This window comes from Dermacentor albipictus, unplaced genomic scaffold, assembly GCF_038994185.2.
Source record: "Dermacentor albipictus isolate Rhodes 1998 colony unplaced genomic scaffold, USDA_Dalb.pri_finalv2 scaffold_44, whole genome shotgun sequence".
In the NCBI taxonomy this organism is placed as follows: Eukaryota; Metazoa; Arthropoda; class Arachnida; order Ixodida; family Ixodidae; genus Dermacentor; species Dermacentor albipictus.
The window spans coordinates 859670-884852 of record NW_027225598.1 but is presented as its reverse complement, the minus strand read 5'-3'; the positions used below and the strand labels follow the sequence as shown (position 1 = coordinate 884852).

Below are 25183 nucleotides of genomic sequence, written 5' to 3'. Positions count from 1 at the left end.
GGTGATCTACCCACCCCCCGACACGCAGGTCAGGGGGCGAGTTCCGCCGCCTCAGATGCAGGCTGGGAGGTCTTGGGTCCCAGCAGCCTCTTCAGCCAGTTGGCCGAGCTGGAGATGGAGATCAGAGTTCGAGCTGCGCAGCAGGTTCTTCCAGGTGTCTCTACTAGCTATTTTGTGCGCTCCCCCGGGAGAGTACGGACATTCCCATATTATGTGGTCGAGGGTCCCTCTCGCCCCACAAAGAATACATCTATCGCTCCTGGCCTCGGGGAATATGTGGTTCGCCATAACCGGGTGCGAATACGTATAGGTTTGTAGTCGTCTCCACGCGACTGCTTGTCTGTTTTTTTTTTTAATTTTGGGTCTGGCGGGGATACCAGTCTACGAGCCAATCTATAATGCTGCGTGATCTCTCCATATTTTAGCATGCGCTCTCCGCTCCCTCGGTCATCGAGGGGCCCCGTAGCGGCTCGGCGGTAGAGATCTCGAGGCAGCTCGTGGGCCTCCTCGTTGCCGGGGACGCCTTTCTGCGTCGGAGTCCAAATTATTTGGTTTTTTCTATCTAAGTTTCTCTGGCCTAGGATTCTGGCTGCTAAAGGCGAGATCCTTCCCTTGCTAAAATTTTGTATGGCAGTTATGCTGTCACTGATCACAAATTTCACGTCCGTTCCAGCGCAAGCTAATGCGATCGCAATTTCCTCGGCAACTTCTATGTTGCGCCCGCGCAGAGTGACAGCGGTCACGGGGATACCCCGGCCGCTGACGGCCGTTGCCACCGTAAAACTGCCGCTACCTCCCGCCGCGTCTACATAGGCCACCTGACGTTCCGAAATATTGCCGAATCTAATTTTTAATGCTTCGGCTCGTTTATGCTTCCTGTCTTTGCTATGTTCCGTGTGCATGTTTTTTGGCAGGGGGGGAGGGGGGATAATTAGATTTTTTCTCACTTCCATATCTACTTCCACCTTCTGGGTGGGGCCTCTGTCCGGATTTATTCCAACTTTGGCCAATATGGCTATTCCTGTCCTCGTGGTGCTAAGTCTCTCAATTTGAGTGGTTCGCATCGCTTCCGCCAGTTCTGCCCATGGGTTGTGTGCTCCTAGAGCCATCAATCTCTCTGTTGATGTACACATGGGCAGTCCCAGCGCTCCTTTTACGCGTTTTCTCATTAGAGAATCAATATTTTCTCTTTCAACCCCTTGCAAATCGAAATATGGCGTTGCATAGCTCACCCGGCTGAATATGTACGCCCTCGGCCTTTGCTGGCCACCCGCCTAATTAGGCTCAGGGTCTTTATTGCGTAATTCTGCAGCCTCTTGACGGTCTCGCCATTGTGGCCATGTGATTGGAGAATCAGGCCCAAGATTCTAATTTGCTCGACTATTGGTACCTCCTTACCCGCGACTTTAATTTTGATCTCCGACGGTGCCCTGCACCTTAAGTGTTTCGGATTGTATATAAACAATTCTGATTTCTGCGGCGAGCATGCTAGGCCTTTCTCGGCCGCGTACTCGACCATGATGTCGGTGGTGGCCTGGAGCAGGCTTTCGACGGCGGAATCACTTCCCCGGTTGACCCAGAGGGTGATATCACCCGCATATATACTAAATTTTAATCCCTCGAGCTTTGCCAATTGCTCGGGGAGTTCTCTCATAGCCACGTTGAAGAGTAGGGGAAACAGCACTGATCCTTGAAGCGTACCCTTACTTCCTAGCTAAATTGTGGGGAATTCCAGCATTTGGCACCTCATGCAGGCAGTTCTTCCCGTCAAGAAGTCCCTGATGTATCGATATGTCCTGGTACCTGCATTAATCTTGTTCAGCCCTTCCAGGACCACCGCATTATTTACGTTGTCAAAAGCCTTCGTGAGGTCCAGTCCCAGAATTGCTTTTGCATCTTTAGACCTTGAGTCTGTTATATCATGTTTGATTTGGAGCATGACGTCCTGCGTACAAAAGTGAGGTCGGAACCCGACCATCTCATGTGGCCACAGATCACCCTGCTCCATGAAGCCCATCAGTCTGGTCTGGACGACGTGCTCCATCAATTTCCCGATGCATGAAGTTAAGAAAATTGGCCGTAAGTCTTCCAATTGCGGAGGCTTCCCGGGTTTCGGTATTAAAATAATGCTTGCCGTCTTCCACTCTTGTGGGAGCTAGCCTTTATTCCGGCGTTCCCGCATGTACTTCGTTAGATAACTAATGGAATCAAAGTCTAAGTTCCTGAGCATTTTGTTCGTTACCCCGTCAGGGCGCGGAGCCGACTTCGTTCTGAGTCTTACCATCTCTGGCCTCACTTCCGCTTCTGTGATGGGGGCATCCAACGCCTCGTTAGGCGCTCCACCATAGTCGGGTAGTGGAGTTCACGATGTGTCCCCCACAAACGTCTCAATTATTTCTTCATGAAATAATCATCGTTCCCTACGAACGCGTGCCTAGCTTTTGCCAGTCTTATACCGGATTGAGTTTTCGAGTTTACAGTGTCCAACAAGTGCCGGAGGATGTTTCACGTCTTGGAGAGGTTCATGTTCCCCTCCATTTCGTCACACTTGTTGGCCCAATTTTGTTCGCATAATGTAAAAGCATAATCTTCGATTTCCTTATTATGCCTAGCAATCCTTCTTCTGAGGTTGCGGTTCCATTTCCGATTTTTCAGACGATGCTCCATGCTTTGCTTAGCTTCCCACATATGCTGAAGACGGCTGTCCGCTTTCTCCAGGGAGTTATTCCCTTCGAGCGTTTTTGTCGTCTCTCTAACGTCCGATTTGAGCGCGGTCGTCCATCCCTCGATGTTTCTGATGGGCCCCTGTTCCTGCGCTCTCCTGATATCTCTAAACTTATCCCATTCAGCGACGGCCGGCGCGCGAGCCCTGCGCGTTTGAAGGCCCTCTTTCAGTATGGAAACAATTATGTAGTGGTCGCTGCCAAAATTTTGATCCGAATTATGCCATTCTAGATCTTTAACGATTTTTGAGAATGTCAGATCTGGAGATGTATCCTCACTAACACTATTGCCCACCCTCGTTGGACTCTCAGGGTCTGTGTGCAGAGTGAGCCCTATGTCATGCGTATCTTCCCACAGCTGTCTACCTTTCGGGCTTTCGCGCGGGTACCCCCATTCCTGGTGATGTGCATTAAAGTCCCCCACTATCAACAGTGGCTGGTTGCTTGAAATTTTGAGGGCCTTGCGAAGCAGAGCCCTCAACCTCACCTTCCTTTACCTGGGTGAGCTGTATAAATTTAGAAGGAATAAACTAGGGTCCTTCTGTTCTCCGGTTAGAATTTCGACAAACACGTTCTCGATCTCTCTCGACTCCAGATCGTGTTCAATGGCCGCGATATATCTTTTCACGAGTGTTGTGACCGAGGATTTCTCCCCCCTGCCACTATGAAATGCCTGATAGCCTGACAGTTCTGCGGGTCCTCCAGTTTCTTGGAGGGCAATCGCCAAAGGAGTCTCATCTAATAGCGGAAGGTACTGTTGCAGAATCGACCGCTTGCGCCGGAAGCCGTGACAGTACCACTGCCAGATCTGATTTTCATTTGCGCGCCGGGCCATTTTGCAGTTGCGTGACGATCTGCTCCATATTCCGCTGCCACCCATTCATGGCGACCGTCTCATTCCTTAGCCTTTGGCATTCCTCGGCCTGTATCTGAACTGCCCCGAGGACAGCTAGAATTTGGATGTTGATATGGTTCGTAAATTCATTCATCTTGGCCTCTAACCTTTGCAAATTTACGACCCTTTTCTCTATAGCCTGCATAGGGCCGGCGTCATCAATTTTGCGTTGCGTTGGTGGCGGGAGGGACGCCTCTGTGACCATCTTATCCTCTCCTTGCGGCTGTTGACGTGCCGCTGGGGGGGGGGGGGGGGGGCATTTGCCTAATCGGTTGTTGCGGAGGAGGGGTTGCCTGCCTCTGTGATTTCTTTAAGTTTTGGATTTCTGACCGTTGCCAATCGACTATCCCCGTTAGTTTTTCGACCATTTTCTTTAATTTCTCAATTCCCTCGTCGCATTTATCCCTCTGATTACTTTCCTGGGAGACCTTGCCCGCGAAATTCACACCGTTACGCTCCTCGCTCCTGCCTCGTCTCCATGGGTTGGCAGGGCCCCTTGAGCTCGAGCGCCCCCTGGACTGGCTCCTGGTACGGAAACCGGTGCGTCCTTTGGGCGGCGGCGATGGTCTGCTCTGATTTGCTTCCAGTTTTGGGAAAGAGTCCTCGCGGAACATGAAGACTTTTCCCCCTTTGGGTTCGCGTTGTCGACTTTGATGTCCCCCACCAGTCGTCGTTGCTTCTTCCATCTTCTCCCACTGTGGCTTCTTCACTTCATAGGGAGTGCGGAAGAGTTCTCGACACTTGGGGTCTCCTAGGGCGTGGCCTTTGCTGCACAGCTGGCATTTCAGCTCACACCTGTGTCACTTGACGGGTTCTCGAGGCCGCAGCCATGGAACTTGACGTTCGTCGGGTCCGGGCACACGTCAGTGCGATGCCCGAAACGGCGACAGGCGGCACACACTTCGTATTTCTTACGGTACAGCTGGCATCTGTACGGTGCCCCGTAGAGGTAAATCCATCTTGGCACTTCTTTCTCCTTCAAGAGAATGAAGATCGACTGTGAATTTTCGCCCAGTCTGCGGACGCCTCGAAACCGGGGTTATCCTTGCGGTCTAGGCGGTACAGAATTTCTTCGATGGAGTATCCGAGTGGAACCCCGTGGATGACTCCCTTTCCGCAGTGTTCGGGGGTGGCCACGTAGGCGAAAGTGTCCACTTGTTCACCGTCGAATATGAGGTGTTTCACGCTGGCGTAGTTCAGCTTCCTCTCCGCACTCGTAGTGATCACAAGAACGGAGTGCTGCTTCATATTTGCAGTTATTATATCTTCCTTCTGTTCGCGTGGGTGAATCCCCACCGACATTTTGATGATGTCAGTCAGATATGCTGTTCCACATTTGGTAAGCTTAACTAGACCGCCACGTGGTCGGAGAAGAATTTTCTCGGCGCCGTCTGGAATGCGCGTATGCTGAGGCTCGATCGACTTGGCCGCCATTTTCCTGCCTGCTTGCCTCTGCCGGGCTCGCTGTTTCGCAGTTTTCTCTCCGCTCTTCTCTAGCGCCACGTACCGCCCTCCTTCGCTAGCGTACCATTCTCCTGGAACCGAAGATTCCTCGTGCGTAGTCGCTCCTTCCATAGTAGCCATGATTCACAACTTCCGCGCGACCACGAGCGGCAAACGATCCTCCGGTGGGGACGCCGCGGGCCCGGTAGCCTCAGCGCCTCAGCTACGTGCTGCGTTGAACACACAAAGTCCAAAAATCGAGGAAATTAGGTCCCACTTGCGGAAAAACGCAGTATCCTCGTGGTCCTCTCGAATTCGTCGTCGATTGAGCACAAAACCTAGGAAAACACGGTCGAAAGACTGCCGAAAAAGGCCAAAATTCGCGCAGCCCATCGGAAACGGTGCGCAACATGCGATATATGAATTCATCTGTGCCTGTTGACGCTGTTCTTGGCGGGATTACTGCGCCGATACAGAGAGCCTGGTGGCACGCATGCGCAGCCAGTCTATATGTTTAGGCACGTGGTATTTTCGTTTTCTGTCACTTGGTCCTGGCGTGAAAACTACACCTTCCACTTCGCATTGAACCAACATGTATTCTGCGTAATCATCTCATATTCATTGCACACAGAGCGCTACGAATTGTTGGCAGCTACAACTCGCGTTGATGTTTCTGTATCACGAAGTCTTAAGGTTTCGTGGAATCAATTTGTCTCATAAAGGCTCCCAACTGACCAATTATTCTCCTTTATTGTCCTTTTTTGGGCGCGGGATGTATTTTTTTATTTGCATGCAAAAAAAACAAGAAGAACATTTGTCGAACTCAGAAGACAATGATGCGTAATTATACGCCAGCAATGATTGCTCTAGCTGCTTTCTTTAACGATTGAGACGCGCTGCCGCTCACAAAGAAGAAAGTAGCTTACCCTTCCAGCAATAGAAAAAAAAAAACATGGATACTCAGTTAAGCCCACATTCTGATGTCCTGTTCATCACTCTGTAAGCAGGAGTTTCAGGCTTAATGGTTTTCGCCATGATGTTTTCTCAATCCAAATTCGACGCAGAATCCACTCAAGGCCTGTCGTCCCCGCAACGATGACTGTACGTCGTGCAAGGTCGGAAATCAGTGTGCTTTTTATTGCATCACTGCGTACCGCCATTCAGAAATGTTGAACCCATTTGATTGTTTTTGCTTTATTGTTACTGCGTTCTACCCGTACAGTTGTACTGACTACAAACGCGAGTGAACAAGAGCTAGCTCATGACTATTTTATTACCGTTCTACCTATCATGCCATATGGAGAGCGACTGGTACTTGTGCACCTCAAGAATGGAAATAATGTGGCTGAACCCGCGAGACGTAGTTTCGATGGAAGGTTAGTTCAGTTGGGACTGTAGGAAGTAATTTATTACGCCTAATGTAAACTGAGTATCCGAATGATTATCTCTCAATGGAAAATAAATAAAATATAGTTCATAGTGCTTGAGAGATGGAGCCTGGGTAGCTTAATCTACCAATTGGCCCCTTCCCTGATTGTACAAGAACGTAAATTGCGATTCACTGTTATAAATGGAGCATTCAAACCTGCGCTTCTCACTTTTTCTAGGGCCTTAGTCACAAGGGCCTCCAGAAGAAATGTCAGTGCACTGCAGAAGTGTGTCGAAAGCAATCGGAGTTACTAACCACTAGTTTTCTGTTGCAAATCTATTGCGATTGTTCTCTCTCGACAGAAGAAAATCTGAACGTTCTCAGCAACGGAGAATTCTCACGAGCACTATCCCTCTCTACGCTCATGGATAAATGACAAGACAAGTGAAAAAGGGCACAGAACACCAAAGCGTGGTGTTCGGCACGACTTTAGTATTACAAGACAGTTTAGTGAGAATAGTTTTCTCACGAAAACATGTCCACGTGAGCATCCTTCCCAGTGCTTGGGCGGTAATGGTGCGCAACCACTTTTCAAATAATGCTGGCAACAAAGCATCGCAAGTTTCGTTCTCTCACGCCAGCCCAACTATCAAAAACAAAAATAGTTTGGCATGAAGAAATTCAAGGTGAACTTATGGCCCTTCGTACTTACTAAAGCCAGCCATCATGTGGCTGGTGTGGTAATCGTGTAGAAAAACAGTGGGCAACTCTGAACTTTCCAGGACACGGCTTATGTATATCGTTAGAAACTCAGAAACATTCGACGTGCTTCCATCGACATTTTATTAAAGCATGAGCTGTTTTGACCCATGCCAAACTTTTCGTTTGTTCAGGGTATTTTAGCAACGCCACCCAGATTTCTTAGTTGCCTATGCACTCGGTAGTATGGTGTCACATTAACAGCCCTAGAATTTTCGTTGCCAAATATGACGTGACGAAAGCTGTGACGTCAATTCAGCGCAGCCTACTCGGCAACATCCCCATTAGATTCTTTGGTAGTAAGGGTAGGTAGCATGATTCCATGGGTCAGAGTGACCCACTGGCGAACTAAATTACTTTGAAGTAAGCTCCATTACTTGGCGAGGAAGGACGCGTTAAGAAACGGAGTTTTCGCGTGGCCTCCTTTATCTTTTTTTTTTCTCACAAAGTGCAGCAGCAAAGCAGAAGGTGCTGCATGTTTAAACTGAAACAGAGGAAACGCTTAATATTCTATATCTGGCCAATTTAAAAAAAAGAAATCATAAAGCATAAAAAAAGAAAAGGCATGATGCATATTACACCCCCCACTAAGCTATAATTTCTGTATTCTGTATTTTGAAGATTGTGTCATGTTAGTAGCGCAATTAAAATTTTCTTCAACAGCAATCGGCAATGAGCAAGCATGCTGCTAGCGCTGCCCCGCGGCTGGTCTGGCACAGGCCTCACGCGTCTTACCGTACGCGCGCTCCTTACCTGCCGTACGTATAGGTATGGTTTCATAGAGGCGTTCAATAGTTAGCGACTGCAACGTCACAGCTATGAGCAACACACTACGTGACGCGCGCGTCGGTAGGAGCAGTGCCCGTATGTTCAGTAGTTTACTGAAACGCTCCGCTGAGGAATCTGGGTGGTCAGAAAAACACTTAGACGAAGCTCCCCGATTAGATTATGGTGACAAGAAATTGGCGACCTTTAGGACGCGGCCAGTTGCATGCGTTTTTGGGTATGACTCCAGTAAACGTTCAGTGCTGGGCAATTTAGGCGCCTTCCAACTGCATACAAATTTTAAAAGTTGTAATATATAAATTCGCTAATAATACAAAGTGGTTCTAGAAATTTTCTGTTCTGCAATGGCTGTGCAGAAGGCTGGGGCTATATGCCTATAAGGTAGCTTCATGGCGTGGTATTATCAATGCGAGCGCATAATTGTGCCATTACGCGAATGTACGTCTTAGTCAGCGTGGCCGAATTGTCGTACCAAAATGGCCGACCATGGAAGACGTGAAAACACGACAAGAACGCTGTGGTTGACATGAAATCTATTATGGAGTTGCCTGTAAACAAAGTTAATACAGTCAACCATCTATATAACGAACACTGACGTAAGAAAATCCGCGATGTAGCAAAGTATTCCCATTTCTCGATCTTAGTTTCATGAAATAAAGCTTATTTTGTTTAGCGATTTAACGAAGTACTTCCGTGACATGCTTTCAATTTAACAAAGTTTTTGGCCATTTCAAGCATGTAATTGATGCCTGTATGAGTGGGAAATCTAGAAAAGAACAATAAAAATATCAGCCAAGCAAAAGTGAGACACATACGGTCGCTAGTAAATTCGCCGCAAATTGCTGGGGTCATTTTCTGATTGTTATTGTTTCGTTTTGCACCTTAGCTACGACGAAGGAAGATGCGTCGGTGTCCTTCTAGGCTAATCGTGTGCTGCCAGGGCAGGTGCGTCTGCGAGTCAACGCCCAATCCATGGATCCGAAACATACGGGAAGAGGCGCTACCCCGTCACACTAGACTCAGGACGCCCGACTACCCACCCGACTGGAATCGCTGCTTGCTCTCGTGCTGGAACGACTGCCTTCTGGCCATCTGCATGGAGAGAATTCGCCACAGCAACTGCAAGCGAACGTGCAAAGTCCAATGCAGCAAGGAGTGCAGCAGAAAACACCAACAGATCTTCTATCGCATGTGGTCTCATGTATCGACGGCTCGGCCCTTTGTGCCGTTGCTAGTGAGGTAACGGCAAACGGAGAAAAGGCCAGGAACTGCACGGTGCCTGAAACACAAAGAGCTTGATTAGCCTGTTTATTCACCCAGGGCTTCCAAATTTTGTCTACCTTATTTCGTTTATTTTTTCTTTACTTTCACAGAATTATCTCTCAGCGTCCTCGCATAATTTTATCCACGTAGGCTGTCTCGCATTTTTAGGCAGAGCTATGCTGCAGTTAATTGGCCGGCATATGCAGCCGCCATAAGATTCGTTTAGAAAAATAGCTGTTCTCTCTCTGTACCATGGGACATTCCTAAGTATTCACAGCAACTTGAAAACCCGATTGAATGGAGAGGCTGAAAATTTCCTTGCACAAACATTTTTTTGCTGCATATATGGCAGAAGTTTTAAAAATTAAATTTCTAAGTATTTTTCTTCAGCATTTGATCGATATTAATCGGGAAAATATACAGTGTCCCATTTTTCGATGTGGTTTTGTTGTGTTCAATGTCCAGAAATTCACAGCACTATGTGCGGTGTTTCGGTTACCACGAAAATTATTTTTTTCACGTTACATGGTTCCCATTTTCAGTGACACCGGCCTAGTATCGACCTCCCTATCGCGCTCTCATGCGTGGCCGCACAGCACGGCATATTACAACCTTATCAAGTTGGAAATTGGCCAAATTTATAAATCTAGGGGCGTGCACGGTGAATTCTCTCCAATCTGAACGCCGTCTACAATGGTGTTCCTTTAAGGAGCACAGTATCCCTGCTTTCAAACAAAGCTTCCCAGTTCAGGAGCATTATGTACCAGCAAAGTAAAAGCGATTCACGCAGTGGTGCACATGCAAAAACCGCCAAGTGTTCGGAAGGGCGGAAACCTACCACCTTCGCAACCGTTACACTAAACAGTTGAACTCTAGTTTATAACACACTTTGTTGTAGTATGGCGCAATATAAACCGGCAACTTATTTCGTTCTGCATGAGTGAAGTGTCGGAACCATCGCCGGAGGAGCGCTCCCTCGCCAAGCTTGAAACGCACTTAACTAGAGCTATTTAACCCTGGGGTCTCACCGAGGACACAGGACAAGAAGCTTGAGTTCAATACAACTTCAGGAGTCAGGAGTACGCACAAACTAGCCCCACATTGCTCCCCAACTGACGTCACCAGCTGACGTCTCCATACGAAACAAACTTTGGTTCAAACGTTGTAGTAATACACACCGCAAGTACAGTGGCAGTGGGGCAGAAAACTACCTGTGGCCGACCTCGTCGAAGAACCATGCCTTGTGTCTTCTATAGTACCGATGACCCAATGCAGAAAAAGATGGGCACAAAATCAAACCGCGAATTCCTATTTGCTTGGAGCCTCACCTTGAAGATTAAAGGGATAGCGAACAAAAAATTTGCCGCAGAGATTTCTGTCTCCAGTGATAGCTGTCGCACCGAGAGCGACCAAAACAACACTCTTTCTCAGGAGAAGTGAGCGAAAAGTAATTATTTCGGTGAATATTTCTCAAACCACAGCACCTACCGGCCTCCTCCGGAAGCTCCGGCAAAGCCGGATATCGCGTCACGCGTACCCTCCTCGAGGCGCTTGCGAGCGATCGTCCACACTGAGCGCGCGAAGGGGCAAGTGACGTTTGCAGCGACGCGCTTTCTTTGTTCGACCGTCCTATCTGCACCGCTTCCTCGTGTGAGCTGTTCAGAAACCTCGTCTTTCATCTCGTGGTTTTGTGGATTGATGTGAGGAGCAGCCATGTCAACGCCGTAGAAAGCCGACAGTCTGCTGCGTGAGAGGGTGTCAGAATAGTATTGTCGGGCACATGCAGCCGCCATAACAGAGACACGCCGTGCCACTCTTTTCCGAAAAATGAGAAGCTGCGCAGAATGTAGACTCGAGCAGCGCAACCATCGCGCCCAACGTGGATGCCGTCGAGCTCCATGCGCACGTGAAAACGGCAGGCAGCGGTATTCTTTTTCTCGCGTGCTCCTCATTAATGCTTCTCCCGCAAACCGCTGGCTTGTTCACGGTGTAGTTTTGCACTCAGGTGCCGTTTGACCGTAATTTGTTGCTTGTACGACGTTCTCAGCCAGATATTTGGCCAATTCTGCCGGAATGAATCGAAGCCGCATCGTCTGAAGCGACGGCTGACGAAAAAAGTTAAATTCGCCGATATTCTCGGCTGCGATGAAACAACGGGAGCGGGCGCGTTAACTAGCGTTAATGTGCTGAGGTGCATGTTACCTGCTCACTACTTGGGTTCCTTGTTAGTGGCAATACTACAGGCTGTGCCTGAAAAATAGGCCTGCGATTATGCTTCTTGGTAATGCAATTTTTGAGTGCAGCTGCTGTCTTATTTCAACAGTAGGCGACCGCATACGCAACACGCAGTGCCGAACGGAGGCGGCTGTGCGTTTAGCGGTCCTAGCGCTCTGAAACCTTATTCCTCTGTGTTTACATCACTCTCACTAGAACTTTACATTTTGCACTGCGCAACTCGAGGAAAACAAAACTGTGCAGCCGGTTGGTTCGTCCCGCGGCTGCTGACGGTATGTGTGACATCAGATCCGCTGGCTTGTTGTCGGGAGCGCATTGCGAGTGACGCGGTGGCCGTTCATACAGCGTCAAAAATAATGCATTCCGCTCAAAAGTAATCCGAATGATGATTACATACATAGCAATCGTGTCTTAGGAATGCAATTGTGTGGCTTTCTCTATATTCTTTAATTTTTATTTTGTATCCCTTTAATGCTATCTCCCTCGCAAGTGAAATGCTATGAATGCTCAAGGAAGGTAACTCTAAATGGTAATTACCTTGTGTGAGAAACCGAAGTACTCAAGACATTCTCGGACATGTACCGGCTAAGGAGGTGACATCATTCAAAGGCTAGCCGCTATTACGGGTAATTGTTAAAGAGACACCTAAGAAACAATGCAGCTTAGCGTGCAAATCATCCATGGCAAGGCATACTTACCTTCCGCCTCTGTGCACAGTTCCCCTAATAGGGCGAAACTATACTTTATATATAGTAATCTGAGTCGGTGCGTGGTACTAGCCACCAGAAAATTCGCGAAGCCATACAATAAAAGGGCACACGTTTTATTGCTTTTACATGACAACACTGTCAGCATATAGGACGGAAGAGACAGTGTGGTAATTCTCTAGTCGGTCGTTAGCAGGTTCCGCTCGCTACCTGCAAAGCCACCCGAAGCTTCGGAACTCTGGTGGCAGCTTGAATAACGTGAGTGTGCTCCACTAACTTGTTTTACCTCGGACCCTCTCGGAGACTAATTGGACTTCCAGCATATCGCACTGTCGAGACACTAGTGCTTCTTGGGCTTGAACATCGGGGAGTGCATTGCTAATCCACTCCAATGTTACAAACACAACAGAAGCCAAGTGACATGTCAATTATAGAACAAACAAACAGTTCTTTTAGGAAGCGACAGCGCGACGAGAAGTAGAGCACGATGCGCCCACCCGTATAGTATGTGCTCTGAGGCAAGTCTAGAAAAGCATGCAAGTTAAGCATACGGCAACAGGAAGTTGCAAGCCCAGATATTCCGAAGCCACCTTTGTTTGTCAGGAGGCGAAGAAACTTCCTCGCTATCGAGTATGTTTTTCCAGTCAAGAAGAAGTATCCATAGGCTGCCACCAAGCTGCTGAAAAACCACGCGGGTTGGCGTGGAACTCGAGCTATGATTATACAGCCACATAAACACTAGAACGAATTATGAAGCCCTTTTTAGACATGGATAATAGGAAATTCAAGGCAGTATCAAGCCGCAGCTCTGATGTTTTGAGTACATCACACCACGTTCCTCTTGGCACGTAACCAGTGGGAAAGAATGTGACAAGCCCTACCTTGACGTCGCGAGCCCATTCAGCTCTCCCCAGGGATATCTTCAGCGAACTAGTCGAAAGGCACGGCCCTGGTTTTCTCTGCGATAACGCTGGCAATCGAGAGACAGCTGTACTCGACGCATAAATCCTGCCCCTTAAGTCTCGACTTCTCCATGTGGAGACACAACTTTCTTCATTGCCTTTTTCATCAAACAGCGAAAGTCATGCGGTGCACTGCCACGACCAATATTCCAGAGAGAAATAAATGTAACGAGCGCTCTCTAATACAAAGCCGCGAATCACTGCTCAAGAAAATTATGTATCACGATAGACGCATCCCCGTTTTGCCGGAGTTGTGGTGAGTAGCTCGTTAAATTTCTCTTTTACTGCAGCCTCAATCATTCAGAACATTTAAAAACTCCTATTTTGTGTAAAGAAAGAGCAATACCTCATGGAAAACAGTTACCCAATAATAAGGGTTCTGTCGCTAAGCAGTTTTGGGCCGCTTTTGATTGGTCTCTTCATACGGAGACACCATGACTTACTCATTCTTTCTTTTCCAAGCCGGTGGCCCATACGAACCGCGCGATAATTTAGAGCTACCGACGCTTTAATAGACTTGATTGGACATCTAGTTCACTATCAAAGCATAACGTTCAATTTGTTTTTCGAGTATTAATTTTTTCTTTTTGAGTAGCGACAGTTTTTCAAACTAAAAGAAGGATCATGTTGTGCAGTGGCTTCATCGTGAAGATGGTAGATGATACCGTTTCGCATACTATTGAGGGAATGACATCAATCAGGCAGTTCTGTCGCGTCCTTCAGCGGTTGCCTGAATATCAGGGACCCCTAGTTTGATGCCAGAGCAATAAAATCTCGTTCCTGCGAAGGAGACCCACTGAACCTGCCTGAACTGATACTGTATTGGCGAATGTTGTCTGCGCTGCGATTTAGCATTGTTCCTTTTAATGTCTTTGCTCAATAGCCCATCTTCTGTCACCATCCTGGCTCTAAGCGAGTTGGGATCATTTATGTGTGAGGTGCGATGCGAAGGCCGACTGGCGTCGTCAAGCCCAGTCACCGTTTTCGCAGCCGGGGAAGCAATACAAGTGTGCGGCGAAAACAAGGGTCCGCTGCCGGAAATGCGATGTTTTCCTGTGCGTCGTAGCTGAGAAGAAGTGTTTCTTCTAACATCATGACTTGTGAACCTGTGGATGCACCACTCGCACAATCTTGAATAAATAATTTGTCTCCTTTCCATATTCTTCCGAAGCTTACTTGCAAAAAAATTAATTAGTGTTAAGTCACGATGTCTCTATATGAGGACGCGACCGCATTCACATAATAACTGTCCTACAGAGGTGAATCTTGTTTCTTTGCACTCCGGGCATTACAAAAATTATTACCTGTAAGTTTTAGGATTTTCCCTCTGGAATATCATAATTCGTGATTTAAGGGGCACAGCCAATACCGTCTATAAGGAAAGAGAAAAACGTCATTGGCGTGAGCAGATGCTGTGATTTGCCTTTACCCCGCAAGAGGGAAACATCTGATAGACACAGACTCATCTATCCGGCGCAAGAGCTCCTCCAAAGACAGGGCGAAACGTAAATGTTAGAGTTCGAATAATTTTCTTATGAAGCGTGGATCCTAACCGGCGTAGACGTTTTATGCGTCATGGGGCTTATTTGTACATTTACCACATTAAAGAGACTCAACCCAAGTTGGTAGCTACCTAATGTGGGGCATGTTTGGTTCTATAAAAGGTGGTGGTTATGAATAATATAATTGATCTGGAGCTACCATTTTCTGCGCTTGCTGCTACTGTATCCTATGGCTTTCTTGTCTATGTATATAGATAAATAAATGTGTGTTTTATTTATGCCCACATACCAAATAGCACGCGCCATATTTCAAACCCAATACTACGATTAGTCATCGAAGTTAATTTAGTCAATGCGTTACTCAAACTAGTAGCTTCATGCCCGTATTCTGTGCGACCTTGTGTGTGGTGTTTTAGGTGTGAAGTATATTTCGCTGTGCGAAGTATAATCGTCTTGTTTTGGTTTTTGACTAAATATATCCACAGAGCGTCCAGAATACAAGTGTATCAGGATATAAAATTAATGACTTTTCCCACCTCCCACTTGCCGCTCCACACTCGCCAGTCTGCCATGGCATGACCTGCTTCAGCGTGTACGCAAAATGTGCTCATTCCCGTGCATGAAAACGTGTTTTTTATTTCAACTTACAGAACTAGAAGCTACCACTGAAAAGTTGGTTGAGTGAGAAAGATATTTTGTAAATAATCTAAATGGTCGCCTTCGCAATGTGCCCGCAACTATACAACATTGCTTAGTAAGTCATTAACATGCAAAGTGTGTTTGGGATGTGCTTGGATATATGCATTTTATTGGCACAACAGTCTGGGATGGCCGAAGCGTGCCAAGGGATGTCGTTCGAAAGTCCCTTAACAAATACTTCATTTTGAACTTCATATTTTATTGAACCCCGCGAAAAAGACGTGCCTTTTGATGTGTTTTTCTTTTTCCTAACTTAACTGCATATCTCACAGACGACACGCATGTTGGACAAAAATGCTGAACCCGTTGTTTCGTCGAAATTTCATTGTACCCCCAAAAAGCTGAAGCCCTGTCGGTGTCGCTCCGACGCAAATCTTTATTGGACGAAAAGTCGACGACCAGGTTATTTTTTCTCGCTGCTGCGTTCATCGGCCACCACACTGACTGTAACATCCGGATGCGCATTGCGCTGTGCATTGCGTCTTATTTTCGCTCCGGCACCTTTTGTAGCATTTCTTCATGCACTCAAGCGCGCATTCACCTTCGTGCCCAGGCACCGGCCCACTCATCGCGGACGATTCGCATGGGCTTAGTAGTACATTGCAGATGCACTCGCTCCGACAGCACCTGCCACGGCCTCCAGGACACCACCCTACCATCTGGCGTCGAGTTGCATTGAAAGAAAAAGGCATAATTAGTGGGAAACCGGAAATCATAATGACCCGCTGTTTGGGTGGATATATGCAGCTTAAAATTTATTCATAGCGATTACGAAATTGCCAAACGTAGTACTCAAATCACAGAAAAAAAGCTTATGTTAATTAGTGATTCTGCTATCTTCACTCAGTATTTTTGTGTGTAGAGATTATTGTGGGCGCAAAAATTTTTTCCTTGGTCGAAGCACAATGACGCTAGAGAGAACGGTTTCCAAATAGTTCAACATTCTTTGTTAGCTCATGTTGCAAGAAAACCTACATAGATACACTTTCTTTTTTACTTTTTACTCTGCTACGATTTTTTTACCGGCACGAGGGAACCCGCACCCATTTCTTTGAGCATTTCGGCATGCCACTATGTCTACAACTTCTACCCGCTGAAGTTGTAGCAACGGTACTTAGCACTTATACGGTACTATTTAGTGCTGAACAATACTGCGCCATGAAAATGTCCCGGGGAGTGAAAAAAAAATTGGGGATTAAGAATATCTTGTCCAATCTACAACGACACTATAAATTAAGCTGTTAGGGTGCTTGACTCACAGCAGAAGAAGACGACGGCTAATCTCTTTTCAAACTTGAATCATTCCGTGCACATTGCACTCATTGTTGATATCGACCACCAGCCTTGGCAAAGATAGTGTGTGCAAATTAAGTGCATCAGTTAATTAAACAATTGTGCACCTCGTCTACTCGCTCATTACAACACAACCGCGTCCTCTGCCACCACCAATGCTGGACACTCGCTCAATCATGGGCAGCCACACTGCTCGTTATTCTAATCGTGCTAAACACATCGACCGAAACTTACATGCACTTCAGAAGGCGCATTCTGATGGAAACCGCAACCAGGCGCCGCCTGATGTCCACTTTTATCGCAACCGTGAATACTCCGTAGCAATGCAGAAACTAGCAAAAAGCAATATTGGCAATATTTCGCTTACAGGTAACCTAAACATGTAACTAAATCTATAAATTTCTAGTTTATGATATGTTTTTCTTTATTCATTGTTATTATTATTTTGTCGAACGTTCTCGCCATTGATTTACGAATGCTGAAACTGTTATTGTTATCGCCGCGCTCAAGATTCGCCTTCTGGTGTTGGAACAATATTGCAAGATGTAGCCGATTGCTTCTCTTGTCTATGTTGTAAGCAAACCTTGTGTAATAAGATTGTATGCGCGACGTGAATAGTGATGCACAGTCTGGAAGGCACGCGAGCGCCAGCGACTGCGCGGGAATCTGCGACGAAGCATCTATAGATAGCCAACGCGCTTGACTCGCAGTTAAGATTTCGACGATCGACGCCTGTTGTCGCCCCTGTCGGTGTGTCTGAGTGTAACTGGTTCGTGTGGGCGCATGTTCGCCCAATATGCAGTTAGTTTCCTTACCATTCAGTTGTGTCACACAGATTGAGCATTCCTCTTCACAAACACATGACAGTGTCAATCCCACGATTCACGAACTTAAACGCACTATAAGATATTCGAGGACACCTAAACTCTACCTATGAGTTGTGAATAGTAAAGCATTATTGTCCAATATTCCGCCGCTGAGCGGTCCTGCAAGTTGGGAACTCTTTAAGGGAAAGCGAGCGCGTTGAGATGCTTCGTCAACGCTATATAGAAGGCGCTGGTTTAGTCCACTGGGTAAGACAATCGGCTTCTGAGTAGGGCCTTAAGTGCGGAACTCACTAGCCCCAACGTGTTTCCTTTGGAATGTATTCTGTTTTGTACATTTCTTCACAGCGATTACACAAGCGAACCTAGAACGCAGGTGAGAGCTTGCGCACACACGGCACGTGCGGATGACACAGGTTTCCGAGAGTGAGGGTGACGCGGCGTCGCAGCGATGTCCTTTCCCTTCACGCATCGCCCGGTGCGGCAGCAGGTGTGCACTTTCACCTGCTCTGCATTGTCGAGGTGCACACGTGACGTGGGGTCGGAGCCAACGAAATTCATGGTGGCGTTTCGCTTCTACAGACTCAAGCTTTTTCGTTCGATGGGTCATACCATGCTTTCACATCAAAGCTAAGCCATGGCGATGGCAAAGATGAGAAAGAATGTGACGTACAGACTTCGAAAAAAAAACAATGCGAAATGAGAAAAAGGAAGCTAGAACATGTGTCACGCTTTCCACTGAAGCGGTCGAATATGCACCCCCACTTATTGCCACAAACTATAAGGGCTAGCGATCCTAATTTTTTGTCCTTTTCGGACTTCATCGCCATCAACAATCACCCTATGGCTGACGTGTGTGGGTCGGCGGACCTGTTATATCATCATCACTGAGTGGTAGTAAGATCGGAAAACTACAAAACGATGGTATATCAACGATATTGTGATGTTATGTGTTACCACGTGGTAAGTGGAGGCTTACCGCTATCTCTGACTAGAAAGGGGTAAGCCATTTCATTCTACCGGTACGTACCTGTGGGGTGGAAACTTCGAGGTTATCAATGAAGCTTGACAAGAACTTAAAGACAGCGCAGAAAACTATGGAATGAGAAAACACACTTCTAACGTTAAAAGATATAAGGACACCGGTGTTAATGAGGCAGCAAATTTGTGAAGCCAATGTTTTAGTTCACATTAGAACAGAGAAATGGGTTTGGTCTGTCCAAGCAATGCGTAGGTCACATAAAACAGTGCTCTATTATAGTTACAGATTGGGAGCCAATGGAAGGAGAGCAAATCCAAGAACGACAGAGAACTGTGTGTTGTGATGAAATTAGCTACCTTGCAGGCATAACATGCGGTCAGCTGCCGCAAGACACTGGCAAGTGAAACCGCTGAAAGAGGCCTTCCTCGTGCAATGCAAATAAATAAAGCTCATGATATCTAGCGTCCTCGAGAAAATTATTTTTATATGACTAATGTTATAATAAAACTCTTGAATCACAAGATGTATAAACAGCTTAAAGAAAACACTTATTTCATATTTAAATGCAGAAAACACATTGTAGTAGGCGTAATCAATTAAACGGAAAAACTATTTTGGGGGAGCATTTCCGGCAATAGGTGAAAACCACAAGGCAGAATATTGGAAGACGGCTTTCCACCAAATCACCTATGGCTTCGTTTTGATATTTGTGCAGACTGCTATGGTCTTATGTGAAGTACAGCTGGTCATTTCATTTGCTTTACATCATGTGTACGCCATCATTGTATATGGAGGTCTTACATGAGTCCGTACCCGCTGAACTGCTTCCTAGTTATGTGTTCCTGCTCTAATCAAACAAATACCGTTTACTGTATGTCATTCAGTGTTGGCTCAAGACCATTAGACGGAAATGCCTTACTTAATACTAATACCTGGCGATAATCTTTTTTTTGTATAGAACTGCAGGTAACTCTCCTCTGTAAACGGTTAAAAATGGCATAAATGAGAGCATATCTTATTAGGTGGTGGCGGCACAGCAGTACATAATGTATTACGCAAGTTCATTAAGCCTTATATAGAAGAACATTATAAACTTATGGATAAGACTGAAGTCATCTTTACCTCGCATTTGTCGTTGTCCTTGAGTTCAGGCCCACATCGAACATCAGCCTGGATGCAAAAGAAGACACAAATTAACTGAACTCATACAATAAAAACTTCTGTATGAGCATTAGCAACGTCAGCGCTGAGTGGTTCTTGGTATGCGGTACTAGTAAAAGTTACAGGCAGAATGCTGGCGTCGGTTCCGTAGGCGCAACAACAAAGCCGAGCTGCCGAAGCTCTTCTCGAACCACCTCTCGGACAACTTCACGCAGAGACATGTCGTTACTCGCAGCCAGTACGGAAGGGTTCGCCACCGAGTTGCTCATGTCATGCTGGCGGTATCGTTGCTGCATCGTTCAGTGGCTGTAGCCTCTTTTGTGAACTGTGCCACTGTTGTCGGTGGATTTCTCACAAGGCCGGCAAACAGTTGCTCCTTCACTCCTCGCAAGAGATATCGCAGCTTTCTTTCCTCTGGCATGTCTGGGTCTGCCCTAGGGAAAAGACGGGCCGTGTTTTCCAAGAACATAGTAACACTCTCATTGAGTTTTGGAACGCGGATTTCAAGGAGATGCTCCTGTCGGAGACCCTCCTCCTCAAGGAGACCCTCCTGTCGATGCTTGAAAAGGTCTACAGCACCTGTGTGCGGAAGTCGTCCCACGTGGCAAAGCTCCTCTCCCGGTTTAGGTTTACTTACCACGTACGACCATTGTACTTCAAATAGAAATAAATACTCCAGAGCTTGTCCGCCGAGCTGGTCTTATGGTTGTAATGGGCGACGCCCTCGAACTGGTCTAGCCAATCTTGGCCGTCTTCAAAGGCATCACCATGAAAGCTCTCCGGGACCACATGATTCTGTAGTGTTACTTGTGATGGCGCGGTGGTGGCCATGTTATTTGTAGGAGGCAAACGATTTCTCGAAGTTTCTTGCAGGGAACTGGACTCGGGCGCTAAGCCTAACAGGCGACGACTGAACCGGTGGACCGGTGTTTCGATGCGCGATGGTGATTCCGGGCTCGATCGTCGGCTCCGCGAAGGGGTGCCAAGCATGAAGAATACCCCGCACCTCCACCAGTGTAACGATGTGGAATCGACGAGTATGCGGAGCAGCACCGCCAAGAAATGCACTTTATCAGTCGTCCAAGGGAAAACAACAACCTCTTCTTCGTTTACCCGCTTCACCTAAAAACCCGCGTTACTTCAGCGTTCTCCCCACTGGCGCACACCCGCTGCATTATGGTTGTGCCAAATAAAGTTGTGTCAATATTAAATGGCTGGATGATGTGCTTTCGCTCTTGTAATCGCTTGTGTGGTACACCATTTTGGCGCGTTCTTGGACAGCGAGTGCAACGGGTAATCAAGCGATCAGCCAGTTTCCAAGGCTTAAAAAAGTACTATGCCGCTGAATTATCCGTCGCTGTTTCGTTAACTGATATAAAGGCGATAACAATACACCATTTCAGCGAAGCCTGCTACTACGCTAACCTGATTTGAAAACAATATGAAATGCTTTGAGCCCCGTGAGTGCCAGTCTGCTACTACATTCCCATGTGCGACTCGAAAAAAAATTGTATTTGTTTTAAGCAATGTTTCAGCATACTGCAAAAGGGCTAGCAGTTTGCTCTTTTAATTTTGCTGCACACCTGTGACCAGTCGCCGGATTAAGTTGTGTAGTGTACTGCAAACTCACCTCAAAGCCTGTATTGAGACAGAGAAGATAGAAAAGCAGGCTCAAATAAGCAAGTCGGTAGATCAGATATGGTCTCAGTGACAGTCTAAATGCACACAGGCATAAGGCAGCGTACAGCTTTTCATCTAAGCTTTCTTTAGTAACGTTAACTTTTTTAAATGGGTATCGACGGACACAATCGTATTCTTCATTACAATGACAGAGGCAGTTACAGTAGTAAAATTTATACATTGAAGAGCAACAAAGTATCCCGCGAAATTCTGCGCCATTAAGCCTCAAACATCAACCATCAGAGAATAAGCGGTCCTCCTTGCTAGCGCCCACTCACGCACGGGTGCCCGGGGGACACAATGGTAATGCATCAACAAATAAATTAGGAAGCGAAAGGCTCAATACACCGCATTACACGTCACGTCTCAATCGCCCTCTTCAGGTGATGCAGCTCTGGGCACTAGCTACAAGTCGTCGTGCCTTCGGCAATTTACGCTAGAAAGCAGTCAGCTCTCCATGACACAATTTGGAACGCGTTATCAGGCGAGTCCTCAGTCATGTTTATCTTGCGATGTGGTAAGCGTATCGTGAGGAACATCACTACGTTTTCATTGTTCCAGAGGTTACTGTACGCCGACTAATGAAAGGTGGCAGCTGCATATTATTTACCATTCCAATTTCGTCACCTTTCGAGACATCTCCTATTGAAAAGAAAATACCTTGTATTAGGACCCGCCCCTCATAAAGAGACCTTTTGCGTAAATATTCACCGAGCAACTTAACACATCAAGTCGGATATCACCTCCAAAGAGTGTAATGGATTTCAAGCCTTCACATAACAGATCATTAGGATAAAACCTATACAAACCTGCACTTAACAGCAAATAAGTAATGTAGGCAGCACGTTACAGAACACTTATTGCTAACAAGCAAATAATATGTTTGCCAGTGGTGTGCCAAGAAACTGTTGCTGTTATTACCTGGTCTGCCCGTTGCTTCGACATAGGGAACACGTCACGCTTGGCTCTGTTTTGTGCGATGGGATCATAAGATAAGCCTTGACAGTACACTGAAAACAAAACAATAGCGTAAAATATATGCCAACTTTCCAATGAGGTAGCTCGTGGAGGTTCCCCATGAAAACACTTGTATGTCTTAGCATTTATAAGCCTTATCCACTTGGGGAATCGAATTTATTCCACAAAGATAAAACTCCTAATTATTTAAATCCGTTAAAACAAATATTGCATTTCTGCTTCCGGTACATTCGTTTAGCATAACTTGAAGTAGCTCACCTACAGGCATCGCCACAATGTCGATTTCTTAGCCATTAATGTGAATTCATGCGGGACTTAAGCCAAATGCTGAGATGTGAATTTACGGGACAAGAAGGTTATTGCAGACAGCCTAAATAAACTGAACAAGTGCAAATCTACATTATCTCGAATGTTGGAGGCCAGGCTGCGCCATCTATAGTTCGACACATTTCCTCACATGCATAATGCGTGTGCCTATAATGCAATGAGTTGACTTCGATATGTTTCCGTGGAATAGCACAAGATAAAAAGGATGGCAGGCTAATATATATATATATATATATATATATATATATATATAAATGACTGACCTTACTTTCGCCATATTCTGTCCTTCACTAGTATGTCCTAAATTCTCTCGCAGATACGCATCTGTGTGCTGCTTAGGCCGTCTTAAAAGGTAACTTATGTTGTCCATGCAAATAAATAGAAGTTAGTAGTCAAATAGCGGGGCCGCACTTACCGCAAAATAGAAGCAATAGTTTGATCCAAGTCATCGCACTTTTTTCACATGAACCTCACCTATAGAAGTTACTCCACACACTTTCGGGATCTCTTTTTACGTTGTCGATAGTAGAGTTGGCTCTGGTTTTCGGCAGCGCACAGTTTCCTGCACGCTTTAGACAGCTTCGTTTTATCTGCTTGGCGACGCAGGAAAGCCATGCGACAATAGCTAGCTGATGACGTGTCAGTTCTTTTCCCGCCCCCGTTTTTCTTATATTGCTCCACCGCAATAAACCTTCAGTTGTCAGTCAGCGTCTGTCATGTGTGTTCCTTCGTCTCGCGTCGTTTTTGCTCTCTTTTCGCCTTTCTTCCCAACGCAGTAGGGCTTCGCCTTTGAGCCATAAGCTATGTCAGGATTGTAGGTTACTATGCGTATTCAGTGTGCATGCTCGCACAGCTGAGACCGATAATAAATTGGTACTGTTTGACATAAGAAAGAAGCTCGTGAAGGCACAATCCTTATTCAGTCTGTTGCATAGGTACTACTGCTATTTGGAATACGCGTGGGGCAATGTCTAGTAGAAACTGTAAGATCGTCCTCCAAAAGCACTTTGAAAAACGAGATACCCTGCCGCAAATACGATCACAACAACTGATATGGCCACAACTCTCGCCACCCATATGCGGAAGGCTTCTCCTTAACCCCCAGCATTGGTGGAATTTAACAGATAATTTACGTCGTTGTAGAGAGGCACATTCCTTGCAGCACAAACCTAATTACCCACGCTGGCGTCAAGACGTTCGTCGAATAGTGGCGCACGCCTATCGAGAGGTACCCAATGCGCCAAGTTGGTATCAAATAAAATGATTGCAGGTGATCGTAGCCCAAGTCACACATATTTAGTGCTCCATGTCGGCGTCAAACTGTTTCTTCTGCCGCGTTATTTATTCACGTGTAAAGTCAAAGAACGACGAGGAACGCCTCAAATGCGAGCGCCAACAAGCATCGGGCATCAAGCGGCCAAAAATCTGGACCAGCGAAAGCACAGGTCGCATGGCTAGCACCAACAATGAGGCTTCTTTGCTTGGCTGCTTCGTCATCGTCTTCTTCATTACACTGGCCCTCGGGGAATGGTGTAGCCATCCTGGCGACTGAAGGCGTTGACAGTATTGCGGGGTGATAATGGGGCTTGAGGTGACTCACATGGACGACTTTTTGACCACAACGACGTAAATCTTGGGACGGTGTTAAAGGCTCAACCCCATAGCTTACTGGAGATGTCCTACTGAGGGTGTGGTAGGGCCCATCATATCGGGTCAGTAATTTAGACGGAAGTCCGGGCGCACTCGAACGTATCCAAAGCCAAACGAGGGCAGCGATCGCGAAAATAGGGTGATGTTGGTCGGTGGGGTAACTTAGCTGCTGGTGGCCTTGCTCTACGGTTGTAAATGAACGGGCCAATTGTCGACAGTATTCGGCCTACCTGGCAACATCAGAAATGGGAGTGTATTCAGATGAGTCAATTGTGTAGGGAGGCACAGTGTCCAGCGTGAATAAAAGAAAAAGAAAGCCGAGACTCCTGTGGTCATGTGCGCAGAACTGTTGCACGCAAATGTGATGAATGAAGGAACAGGTTCCCAATTGGTATGGTTCGATGCAGTGCACGTTGTCGACATATCATGGAGAGTGCGATTAGAACGTCCCGTTAGGCCATTCGTTTGCGCCTGATGTGCAGATCTCATGCGACGAACGATCTTGCACTGAACGAGCAAGGCTTGTATAGTGTCAGATAGGAAAACACGTCCTGGGTCACTCGAAAGCTCACATGTAGCACCGTGGCCCAGGTCGAAGTTGCGTAAGATGAAAAGCACAATAGAGAGTTTTAAAGTAGTTTCCCCAAAAGTTTGGCGCCCCAAAGAGCTTTGCGGGTGTTTGCGTCGGGGCACGCAGGAGTGAAGAGCTTTAGAATAGGGTTTGCGTTTCCGGATAGCGTCTTGTGCCGACAGCGCCACTACGGCGTCAAAAATCATAATGGTCTTCTTATCATAAAATGTGCCATCTTATAGTAAGAACATCAATTTTGAGTTTCGTGCTCTCGCGTTAAATTATAAGTGAGAGGTTATTCTATTAGCAGCAAGCAATTAATTGGGCAGAGTTCTGAGTAAACAATTTGACGAGCCTTCACCAGCCAAGCTAAA

General features: G+C 46.6%; 2 long non-coding RNA genes across 2 annotated transcripts in view; one reads left to right on the top strand and one right to left on the bottom strand.

Annotated features, from left to right (window-relative positions):
• Positions 1–9674, top strand: part of LOC139052920 (uncharacterized) — a 39876-nt gene extending 30202 nt beyond the window's left edge. Inside the window, exons 3-4 of the long non-coding RNA XR_011510118.1 lie at positions 29–154; positions 8862–9674. This is a non-coding gene — a long non-coding RNA (uncharacterized lncRNA). The remainder of the gene's footprint in view (positions 1–28; positions 155–8861) is intronic.
• A 6025-nt stretch (positions 9675–15699) lies between these two features.
• LOC139052919 (uncharacterized) lies at positions 15700–23194 on the bottom strand. The gene is made up of 4 exons (XR_011510117.1): positions 23004–23194; positions 22205–22293; positions 19565–19612; positions 15700–16002 (listed from the first exon to the last, which is right to left on the bottom strand). It is a non-coding gene; the product is annotated as an uncharacterized lncRNA (long non-coding RNA).
• Positions 23195–25183: the final 1989 nt, after the last annotated feature.